The sequence below is a fragment of the Callithrix jacchus genome, chromosome 7, assembly GCF_049354715.1.
Source record: "Callithrix jacchus isolate 240 chromosome 7, calJac240_pri, whole genome shotgun sequence".
NCBI lineage: Eukaryota > Metazoa > Chordata > Mammalia > Primates > Cebidae > Callithrix > Callithrix jacchus.
The window spans coordinates 76264790-76277280 of record NC_133508.1 but is presented as its reverse complement, the minus strand read 5'-3'; the positions used below and the strand labels follow the sequence as shown (position 1 = coordinate 76277280).

General features: G+C 40.5%; 1 non-coding gene across 1 annotated transcript; it reads left to right on the top strand.

Moving 5' to 3' along the window:
• Positions 1 to 568: 568 nt before the first annotated feature.
• LOC118143442 (U7 small nuclear RNA) lies at positions 569 to 630 on the top strand. Its single transcript, XR_004727658.1, has one exon. It is a non-coding gene; the product is annotated as a U7 small nuclear RNA (small nuclear RNA).
• Positions 631 to 12491: the final 11861 nt, after the last annotated feature.

Below are 12491 nucleotides of genomic sequence, written 5' to 3'. Positions count from 1 at the left end.
TGAACTCAGGAGGCGGAGGTTGCAGTGAGCTGAGATCATGCCACTACACTCCAGCCTGGGCAACAGAGTGAGACTGTCTCAAAAATAAATTTTTAAAAAAGATGACAGTCTTACACTACCAGAAGAAATAAAAAATGATATTGTTTGTAGAGCTCAATTGTTTTCACAGAGAACTAGACACTCATTCTAAACAAATGGGTCAAATAATGCTAATGTTCATCAGGATTTAGCAAATTTCTGATTTTTGCAAGAGAAGTGAAACCCTTTTATTTGAACCAAATATAACATAAATACTTGATAAAGTTTCTGTTAGATATATTTTAATGAAAATTTTCCAACTGAGGAGACATTTGAAAGTTACTTAAGTTCCAATGAATAAATACATGGACAGAATTTTAATCTCTGGAATTTGTGAGATGAGATTTTTACGAATCTTTGCAAAATTTATCCTATGCTTAAGACTTTTCCTAAGTATTTGTATATATGTTGCTTCATGTGAAAAAACCTTTTTAAATTTGAAATAAAATGGGTTTTTCAATCAACTCTGAGTGAAGATAGAAAAATATATCTGTGTTATAGTTTTTTAAGAATTTGTCTAGCAAGTTTTCCAGTTTTTTCTAGAAAACCCCCCTATGAAGAGAAAAAGCAAAATCTGTCTGTACTGTCTGTTGAACATAAGAATGCAAAAGATAACTTAGACACCGTCATTGACAAATTTGCAGAAGTTAAGGCTCAAAAATTATAATCATAATATTAACTATTATGACAGAACAAAATGAGCATAAAGTTTCCTTTTTTCAAGAAACACATTAATGTAATAAAATTATTCATTAACTACTCTTTTCCTTTTTGTATTGTAATATTCATTTATACTGGCATTTATTTATTTAGACAACAGTTCTTACTATTTGCTTTTTATTTTCTGGGACTTATTATTGTTATTATTATTTTTTTGAGATACAGTTTTGTTCTTGTTGCCCAGGCTAGAGTGCAATGGCGTGATCTCGGCTCACAGCAACCTCCGCCTCCCGGATTCAAGCAATTCTCCTGCCTCAGCCTTCCAAGTAGCTGGGATTATAGGCGCCTGCCACCATGCCCAGCTAATTTTTGTATTTTTAGTAGATACAGGGTTTCACCATGTTGGCCAGGCTAGTCTTGAACTCCTGATCTCAGGTGATCCACCCTCCTTGGCCTCCCAAAGTGCTGGGATTACAGGTGTGAGCCACTGCGCCTGGTCTATTATTATTATTCATTTTATTTCATGATTTTATTGAAAATGATTTTGTCATATGAAAAGAAATGACAGTGAAAAAAAATTTTTTTAATTCCAGGTGGCAAATAAGCTAGGCACACACCTGAGTAAAAGTGAATGAATAAATTCCTACCCTTATGTTTGTATTCACTCATTCAAGAAGTATTTACTAAGCAAGCGTAATATACCAGGAAATGTTCTAGATGCTGGGGTACAGGAAATCCCTATCCTCATGGAGTTTACATTCTAGTGATTCACTCAGGAATCCTGTATGGAGCTCTCCTTTTCCATCCAAGTGCAGTGGTGTATTGGAGCTGGCTTGCATCCGCTTATGAGAGGCAGGAATGTGCATCCCTTTCCAACTCCCTATTCAATGATGCTATGCTGGTAACTTCCAATTGGCCACGGTTGGAATATTTACACCATGGAAATAGGCAAAAGCTCTAAATCAGGGCTTTCGCTTTTGGAGTCAGTTGCTAAATATTGATCAGCCTATGACTACAAGTCATCCAGTCAGAGAGTTCTTCCCTGATTATTCATTTATAGAAGACTGCCCCAGTTATTCTGTCATATCTCCCTGTGTTATTTATTTTATAGCATTTATTACTCCTGGAAATGCCCTGTTCCATTGATTTATTCCATTGGTATTTATTGAGTGCCTACTATATGCCAGGAACTGTTAAAGTACTTGGGATCTAACAAAACAGAGATCTCAACTCTTGTAGGGCTTACATTCTAGCAGGGGCAGATGGATTTTTCAAAACAATGAGCACAATAAGTAAATTTTTGGGAGTGTTAGAAGGTGATAAGTTCTGTGAGAGGGTGGAGAAAAAGTAGAGGAGGGCAAGAAGGATCTGAGTTAGGGACATGAGTGATGATTCTAAACAGAGAAGTCAGTGTGGGTCTCATTGAGGTTATATGGAAATGCAGACCAGAATAAGGTAAGGAATTCTCTGTATGAACAGTATTCCAGACAGATGGAAAAGTCAGAGCCAAGAGCCTACACTGGTCTGGCCTGGCAAGTTTGAGGAACAGCAAGGCCAGTGTGGCTAAAGTGGAGTGAGCTGAGACAAGTGGCTGGAGAGATGAGGTCAGATCATGTGAGGTTTTGTAGGTGATTAAAAGACTAATGTATTTGGACTCTATCTGGGCTCTCTGCCCCTTTAGGTTGATCTGAATTAATTCTACTCTATTTAATTTCTGTAGTTTAACAATCATTATATCTGATATTTTATTCTTTTTTCAGAAGCATCTTGCATATTCATGGACATTTACTCTTTCATATGAACTTTAGGACCTATTAATCCAGTTACAACAAAAAATCCTGCTGAGTTAGTATTGGAATGAATTGAAATTGTAGATTTATTTGGGGAGAGAAGTGATACCTTTGTAATAATAAGTATTCCCATCCGTATCTTGCCATTTATTATTTTATTTATGTTCTTTTCATATATTTAAAAACATTTTGTATTGTCTTCTATGAAGGTCTAGTACATCCTTTATGAGATACATTCCTAGATGCCTTAGAGTTCTTATTGACCCTGTGAATGGTATCCTTTATGCCTAATACTCTCTTATTAGTTTAAATAGTTTTTCTCTAGATTCTCTTGGATTTTGTGATTGATTGTAATATCACCTGCAAATATGGATAGTGTTCTCTTTTCTATGCTCATACCTCTTACTCATTTCTCTTATTACATTGGCTAGGAGCTCGAGTATAATGGTGAATAGTAGTGCTGATAGCAGTCCTGTTCCTGACTTAAGGCAATGCTTCCAAACTTTTAAGCACAAAGTTTATGTTTGGGGTAGATACCCTTTAACAGATTGAAAAAGTTCCCTTCTAGTCCTAATTTGCTAAGGGTTTTGAAAATTATGAATCCACATTTAGTTTTGTTCAATGATGTTTGTTTACATTTTTGAGATGATTGTATGATTTTTCTCCTTTATCAGTTAATTGGCAAATCACAGGGAAAATTTTCCTAATGTTAAATTATGCTTCTGTGAGTAACGGGAAAATTAATATCAGGCCAGGGCTGATGCAAGCCTGCCTGACACTGACCTTGGTCTTCCACAATACTGTTACCTTGGAAACTGCAGAGTTAACATAAACAGGGGATATTGTGTATGCTGACTACACGATTGTGTGGAACTGCGCATGGGTTTGGAGGTGTTGCCAGTGAGTGTACAGGCCATGAGCTTATGCAACTGGGAGTGGTAGGAAATACTGGTGGGAAATAGAGGCTTCAGGTTATTTTTAATTTTTTTCAGAGACAGGGTCTTGCCTGAGACCCAGGCTGATCTCACACTAGGTTCAAGTTATCCTCCTGCTTCCACCTTTCAAAGTGCTGGGATTACAGGTGTGAGCCCCTGCACCTGGCTAAGGCTTTAGGTTCTATGAGTCAAAGTGGTCACTGCACACCTTGGCTCTCCTGTGGCAGCTGTAAGTGCCCTATGGATGAATGAAAACAGGACCTGTGTACTTGGGTAGCTGCTGGGCCATCTGGTGAGATGAAGATGCAGCATCTGCCATATCTCCTGCCTTATATTCTAGGTTACAATTTATTGTCATCTCGTGAGTCTTACTGCCAACTTGAACCTATAATCACAGCTGTAGTTTGCAGCTTTCAGGGATTCTATTTAGCATAATTATGGGGGCTGTATTTTAATTTTACCTCTAGAGGGCAGTCGTGGATCACAAATTGGTATGCTGTTTCAATAATCTTCTAGAATAAATTAAACTGAGTGCCCTTTTAGGCATGTACTTTTTTATTATTATTATTTTACAGATGAAGAAACTGAGCCTTAAAAAATCTAAATAACTTGCTTAGTCCACATAAGTTGTAAGTAGCAAAAAGCAGATCTGGGGTTTTAACCTGCATTTATTTGCCACTAAAGTACATGCTCTTAATACACACCGAGGAACCCTCACTTCTCTCTTCTTCCCTCCTTTCCCTTCTCCATCCCTCTACCCCTAGAAGCAGTCAGCAAAGTGGTTAAATGCACTAATTCTGAAGTCAACCTGCTTGACTAGGAAAGATTGGCCCATATGGGTACCTAAAAGTTAGAATAGCAGCAGGAAATTGATTCACGTGAAAAATAAATTACCTACCACACCTACCAAAGTCTGACTCTATGACTTACCAGCTGTGTGACCATGGGAAGGTTACTTCATTCTTCTGTGGCACAGGTCCATCTGTAAAAGTGAGATGATAAAGGAAATTTTTGCTAAGCCTTGAGCATGTGCAGAGGGACCTACACCCTGCACGGCTCTGAGCCTGGAGGAGTAATAAAATGCAAAAATCAATCAGCTAGGGTCCCAGAAGAAGGAACCAGAGCAACTGCTTCTGGGAAAATTAATCAGAAAAAACAAAACATAACAAACAAACAAAAGCCTTAACCTGATGAGGAACTTCCTGTGTTTGTGATTTGTGCCTCAACTGTTTAATTGGATTCAACTTCATGGATTTACCGGGTCAACAAGTTTTCCAAAAAGCACAAATGGCCGGGCGCGGTGGCTCACGCCTGTAATGCCAGCACTTTGGAGGCCGAGGCAGGTGGATCACAAGATCAGGAGATCCAGACCAACCTGGCTAACACGGTGAAACCTGTCTCTAAAAATGCAAAAATTTAGCTGAGCATAGTGGCACACGCCTGTAATCCCAGCTACTCTGAAGGCTGAGGCGGGAGAATCAGTTGAAAGCGGGAGGTGAACGTTGCAGTGAACCGAGATCGCGCCGCTGCACTCCAGCGACAGAGCAAGACTCCATCTCAAAAAAAAACACAAATGGAAGTGGGGCTCAGCTCCATTAGGCCAGATAATCCTGAGAAGACAAGCTAAAGCCTTATTTAAACCAATCACCTCTCCTTATGGAACTGTGTGACTTTTACCCTTACAAGCCCACCCTTATCTTTGGACTGGGTGTCAGTCTTCATGAGACCTGCTCTTCCTTGTATATTACTCACCTAAGAGTAAACCCTTAGTGTTCATGTGAAAGAGTGGTCAACATCACTGATCATCAGAGAAATGCAAATCAAAACTACAATGAGATATCATCTCTTTCCAGTTAATTAAAATGGCTTTTATCCAAAAGTCAGGCTATAACAAATGCTGGTAAGGATGTGGAAGAATGGAGAACCCTCATACACTGCTGCTTGGAGGGTAAATTAGTACAACCACTATGGAGAACAGTTTGGAGGTTCCTCAAAAATCTCAATAGAGCTACCGTATGAAACAGCAATCCCACTACTGGGAATATACCCAAAAGAAAGGAAATCCGTATTTTGAAGAGATATCTGCACTCTCATGTTTACTGCAGCACTATTCACAATAGTCAAGATTGGGAAGCAACTTAGCCCATCAACAGACAGATGGATAAAGAAAATGCGGTACATATACACGATTGAGTACTATATAGCCATAAAAAAGAATGAGATTCTGTCATTTACAACAACACGGATGCAACTGGAGGTTACCATGTTAAGTGACATGAGCCAGGCACAGAAAGACAAACTTCACATGTTCTCACTCATTTGTGGAAGCTAAAAATTAAAATAATTGAACTCATGGTGATAGAGAGTAGAAGAATGGTTAGCAGAGGATGCAAAAGGTGGTGGGAAAGGTGGGGAGAAGAAATGGGGAAGCTTCATAGGTACAAAAATAGAAAGAATGAATGAGATCTAGTATTTGATAGCACTACAGGAGAACTATAATCAATAATAATTTAATTTTACATTAAAAATTACTGAAAGAGTATAATTTGATTGTTTGTAACACTAATGATAAATGCTTGAGGTGATGAATACCCCATATACCCTGATGTAATTATTATACATTGCATGCCTGTATCAAAATATCTCATGTACCCCATAAATATATACACCTACTATGTACCTACAAAAATATAAAATAAAATACTGTTAAAAAAAAAAAGAAAACTCTCAATGCATTAGCTAATCATCCTGAGTTATTCTTTAACATTAAATCTGAAGGCCCAATCCTGCATGGCCTAACTTTGTATTGGATCAGGTTTCCTCTGCCTTAATCCTGCATGGCCTAACTTTGTATTGGATCAGGTTTCCTCTGCCTTAATCCTGCATGGCCTAACTTTGTATTGGATCGGGTTTCCTCTGCCTTACCTAGTAGTTCACTCAGTTTAATACTCACTACATGTCAGTGTTTGTTTGGTCTTTTATGAGGGAAAACAGTTCCTATCTCATAAGATTACTGTGATGATGAAATGAGACGACACATGTAGAACAAAGCCTGAGGTGGCAAAAGCTCAATAAATGTTACAGTCATTAATTCAACAAACATCATTTTTAGCATCTCCTATATCAGACACGATTCTCCATCCAAAGGATACTAAGGTCTTCGTATTGGGAAGGGTCTAATCAGGACAGAAACCACAGCAGTCATTTGAGCAGAGAAAATTTAATATAAAGAATCATTGTCGGCCAGGCGCAATGGTTCACACCTATAATCCAGCACTTTGGGAGGCCGAGGCAGGCAGATCACTTGAGGTCAGGAGTTCAAGACCAGCCTGGCCAATATGGTGAAACCCTGTCTCTACTAAAAATACAAAAATTAGCTTGGCATGATGGTGTGTACCTGTACTCCAAGCTACTTGGGAGGCTGAGGCAGAATTACTTGATCCTGGGAGGCAGAGGTTGCAGTGAGCTGAGATTGAGCCATTGTACTCCAGCCTGGAAGACAAGAGCAAGACTGTCTCAATATATATGTAGTTGTCTAAGTGTAAAGTTACTAACTGCTGAACTGAAAAGGACTTATGGTTTCTTGAAGGCAGCAGTTAGAGGAAGCAATGACCACTCCTAGAGCTGGGAGAACAAAGGGAAGGTATTTAAATTATTAAAATGCCAGCTTGGTCGAGGGGCCCTACAGAGCTGCACCTCAGATCTCTGAGGAAAAGGTACCACTCAGCTGTTGCTGGAGTCTGAATGAAGCACAATAAGGCTGCTCTGCAAATGTTGGGAAAATTGCAAACTGGATTCAGCAACCTCCACAGGAAGGAACTGCCTCTGATGCAAGGCAAGCCAGCCCCAAAGTGGAGCCTAGTCCCCGAGGGTTCTTGGCTTTGCCCAAGAGAGAATCCAAGGGTAAGCCAGAGGCAGAAGAAAACAGCTTTACTGAGGAAGCAGTGTTACAGCTGCAGTGGTGTTACATGTTACAGCTCTGTGACTGCTCCTGCAGAGCAAGGCTACCCTGGAGGCAGAGAGTAGCAGCTCATGAGTTTTACAGTCATATTTATATGCACTTTTAATTGCATGCAGATCAAGGGGCAGTTCACGCAGAAATTTCCAGGGAAGGCATAGCCTTTTTGGGTCATTAGGTCATTGCCATGGAAAGGGGCAGTTGCCATGCAACTCCCCGGTGTTGCCATGACAATGATAAATTGACATGGTACATGGTGGGCATGTGTGATTGGAAGACTGCTTCCACCCCGACCCTGTTTTAGCTAGTCCTCAATCTGGTCCAGTGTCTGAGCCCCACCTCTGGAGTCCAGTCCTTCCTCCTACCTCACTGTGGCCCAGGTGAGGAAGTATTGCTAGGTGATGCTCACAAGTTCCGGAAGACCAAGGAAAAAAACCAGTGTCTTCCTCCTTCAGCCTTGCGGTCTCCCTCATGCACCACCCAAGAGCCTAAGAGGGCCTGCTTTTGGCACTGCAGAAATACAGTTTTCAGAGTCCCTGCCCCCAAATTATGGTACAGAGTATAGAAGGATGGGTTAAAGCAATAGACAAAAGCTTAATAACCGGCACAGTTCATTGGTTCAACTATTAAAGATTCACGTATTTTTACATCTTTCTCCATTTATGTCAGCTTTTCAAGAATAAAAGCAACCGCCTTTCTGCCTAACAAGATACAACTACCCTTTCATATAAACAAATCCTCTCCCCAAAATGAAGAGATGCAAAGTTGCAATAATCATTGTATCCATTTTTGGGAGACATTTATATCATCCATTTCTAAGACATGTTAATTACTTCTCAAATTGAGTCACAGTCCCAAGTGAATATTCAGTAGAGCTTGTCATTTCTTTCTATAAGCACTCTAGTGCATTCAAAAGAATCCATTCCACACATAGTTCTTGCAGTCATCATCACTGCCATAATGGCCAAGTGAAATAGCCACCTTGTCCCCCAAGGCACTTGTAATAGGCACTTCATCACAATCAACCACAGGCAATTATGTGATTCATCACAATATCACTGTATGCTGTGGATTGCTAGCATGCCATTTCCCATTGCCAGTGGAGCTCAGCACTGAGTTCAAGCCCAAGAATACATTAAAGCAATATCACCACCACCACCCCCCCCCCAAAAAAAAAAAAACCAACTTTTTTGAGGAATTACTTCTTGGGACCACTCTTGAGACCAACTTCTCAAGCAGCTGTGGTCCAATAAGGAGAGAGAATACCATCAATAATGTGAACAAAAAAAATTAAATATAAATAATGGCTAACGAGGTATAAAGTTGTGAATGAGGGCACTAAAAGAGCAAAAAAAGCAACAGCAAAAAACGCCACCGAGTTTGAGACCAGCCTGCACAACATAGAGTCCATCTCTACCAAAAAGAAAAAAAAAAAAAAAAAGCTGGGTGTGATGGTACATGTTTGTAGTCCCAGCTACTCAGGGTGCTGTGGCATGATTGCTTGGCCCAGGAGATTGAGGCTGCAGTGAGCTGTGTTCATGCTGCTGCACTCCATCCTGGTCAGCAAAGCAATGAGTAACAACATACAACAACAACACAAAACATATTATAGAGGAGTAGTTGCCACTCCTAAGACTGAGGGAACTAGAAGAGATTTGAATTATTAAAATTATTAAAATTTGTAAGTTTAGAAGAAGGGCACTCCAGAGCTGAAACTCATCTCTGAGGATGGGTCATTGCTGCTTGGTTGATGCTGGTGCCTTTGAACCTGGGAGAGGATTCCATGGGGCTGAGACCCAGGCCTCTTGGGGACAGGGCACTGTCTGGCTGGTGCTGGTGTCTCTGAGAAAACCACATTGGGGCTGACTTTGCAAGTGGTGGGAAATTGCAGAGTCAGTTCTGGAGAGAACTGCAGAGAAACTGGTCTCGGCTGCTGCTCCAGGAAGGCACTGCTGCTGCCAGAGAGTAAACCAGAAGCTTTGCTGGAGTGATGCTCACTGAACATGCAGGCCATCAGACAGCCCACAGGAAATTCACAGGGAACAAACAGAATAAACGAGTTTCTTCTTCTATCTCTATCATTGCATGCACTCTCTCCCTATGTATTAATCATGTCTTTTTCTTTCTTTCTTTCTTTTTTTTTTTTTTTTGGTAGGAAGGGAGGAAGGCAGGAAGGCAGAAAGGGAGGAAAGGAGGAAGGGAGGGAGGGAGGGAGAGAAGGGAAGGAAGGAGGAAGGAAATCAGGCAGTGAGAGAGACATTGCCGACCTGGACCTAGAGGTCTACAAGTTGATTTCTTTTCTTTCTTTCCTTTTTTTTTTTTTTTTTTTGAGAGAAGGAAAGAAAAAAAAGGAGTAAAGGAGAGGAAGAAAGAGGAAGAAAAAGAGGGAGAGAGGAGAGAATGGAAATGTTGCTTTATTCTAAAAAAAAATGGGTATTAATAATGGCCAATCAATATTTCATTTAAACCTATGAGTAGGTGTGATGTGATATTGACAAGAATGTATATTTTGTGTATTTAAAGTGGGGAGCTCTATAAATATTTATTAAGTTTACTTGTTCCGGATCTGAGTTCGAGTCCTGGATATCCTTATTAATTTTCTGTCCCATTGAATCTAAGTCTCTATGTATCTGTGTGTTAGGATCATTAGCTCTTATTGTTGCATTGATCCTTTTACCACTATATCTTTGTTGCTTTAAAATCTATTTTATCAGATAGGAGAATTGCAACTCCTGCTTTTTATTTATTTATTTATCTTTGCTCTCCATTTGGTTAGTAAATCTTTCTCCATCTTTTTGTTTTGAGTCTTTATGTATCCTAGCATGTGAAATGGGTCTGGATGTAGCATACCGTTGGGTTTTGGCTGTATCTTTTGATTGGGGGATTTAGTCGATTTAAATTTAGGATTACTGCCATTTGATGTTAACTGGCTGTTTTATCCATTCATTGATGTAAATTCTTCTTTATGCTGATGCTCTTTACTTTTTGGTATATTTTTAGAAAGGCTAATACTGGTTGTTTCTTTCTATGTGTAATGCTTCTTTCAGAAGCTCTTGTAAAGCAGGCCTGGTGGTACTTGCTTGTTCATAAAAGATTTTATTTTTCCTTCAATTGTGAAGCTTAGTTTGGCTGGATATGAAATTCTGGGCTGAAAGTTCTGTTCTTTAAGGATGTTGAATATTGGCCCCCACTCTCTTCTGGCTTGTAGAGTTTCTGCTGAGAGATCTGCTGGAAGTCTGATAGGCTTCCCTTTGTGGGTAACCTGACCTTTCTCTCTGGCTGCCCTTAGTATTTTCTCCTTCGTTTCAACCCTGGTTGAATCTAACGATTATGTGCCTTGGGGTTGCTCTTCTTGAGGAATATCTTTGTGGTGTTCTCTGTATTACCTGGGGTTGAATATTGTCCTGCTTTGCTAGGTTAGGAAAATTTTCTTGAATAATATCCTGAAGAATATTTTCCAGCTTGGATTCATTCTCTCCGTCACATTCAGGTACACCTATCAAACGTAAATTTGGTCTTTTCACATAGTCCCACATTTCTTGGAGACTTTGCTCATTCTTTTTTATCCTTTTTTCTCTAATCTTGTCTTCTCATTTTATTTCATTAAGTTGGACTTCGACCTCTGATATCCTTTCTTCTGCTTGAACAATTCGAGTGTTTAAACCTGTGCATACTTCTCGGAGTTCCTGCATTGTATTCTTCAGTTCCATTAATTCATTTATATTCCTCTCTAAGTGGTCTATTCTCATTAGGATTTCATCAGACCTTTTTTCAAAGTTCTTAGTTTCTTTACATTGGGCTACAACATGTTCTTTTAACTCCCAGAAGTTTCTTATTATCCATCTTCTGAAGCCTGATTCTGTTAATGGGATGCGCTCGTTCTCCATCAAGTCTTGCTCCCTTGTTGATGAGGAACTGTGATCCTCTGTAGAGGGAGAGGCATTCTGATTTTGAGTATTCTCAGCCTTTTTACGCTGGTTTCTTCCCATCATTGTAAATTTACCCACCTGTCGTCTTTGTAATTACCAACTTTCAAATTAGGTCTCTGAGTGGACGTCCAAGTTGCTAATTCCCAGGGCTGAAATATGAGCAACCCACTTCGCAGGCCAAAACAGCAGCGTTAAGACTGATGGTACTTTTCTGCCCGGGAATCTCCAGTCTGGCTTCCTTCTTGAGTCTGCAATAGGCGACTCTGCCTTCCCAGAGCTCCAAACGTCGGTCAGAAGGGGAACCAGTCCCGTTTACTCTGCACCAAGAGCTGCCGCACGGAGGTGCCGGCAAAACCGCTGCGCCGGCCACAAGAGTCGCGCTGGTGACCCGTGCGGCTCCTCCACTGGGAATCTTCTGGTCTGTGAGAGACAAAAATTTGTCTGAAAGTGTGGTGTCCTGTCGTTCTCTGCGCTTTCACTGGGAGCTGAAATCCCGAGATGTTAGCGATCAGCCATCTTGGATCGTTCCTTTTTTTCTTTTATTTGATGTTTTGACAACTTGGGGCCTTACTGACCCTGTAGGGACTGTCTCTCCCTCTCTAGCTAATTCCTAAAGACAGTTAACAACTTACCCTAGAGCATGCCTTTCTTATGCAAAGTAATCCATTCAAAGCCCATAACCACCACCTTTTATTCTATTGGCCTCTCCTAAGCTAAGGTCAATATCTGCCTGCCCTACTGACTGCAAGCCTCACTACCAGACGCCTAAGGATAGCTCCTTTGAAGCCTGTTGAAGTTATTCGAACTAGCCAGTTCTAGGCCTGCTTACCCTGCCTTGCCTGTTCTTTCCAATGAAAACCACGATAAAAACTCTTGCCTACATTTTCCCCTTGTTCCTTCTGCCTCCTGAGCCTGGGGCTTCTCTATGCCCCCATCCCACATCCATGGTACGCCTTGCCTCCCATTTCTAGGGAACTGTGAGTAAACCTCTTCCTTCATGACATTCCCCTCCAAGTCTGCTTGTCTTACAATACCTGATTAAAACAAATGAAAATCCAGGGGCCCTAAAAACACCCTGGAGCATCCCCTATTGACAAAGCCTAACAGCCAGCAAAGCAGAAATGTGGTTTTCAGAGTCCCA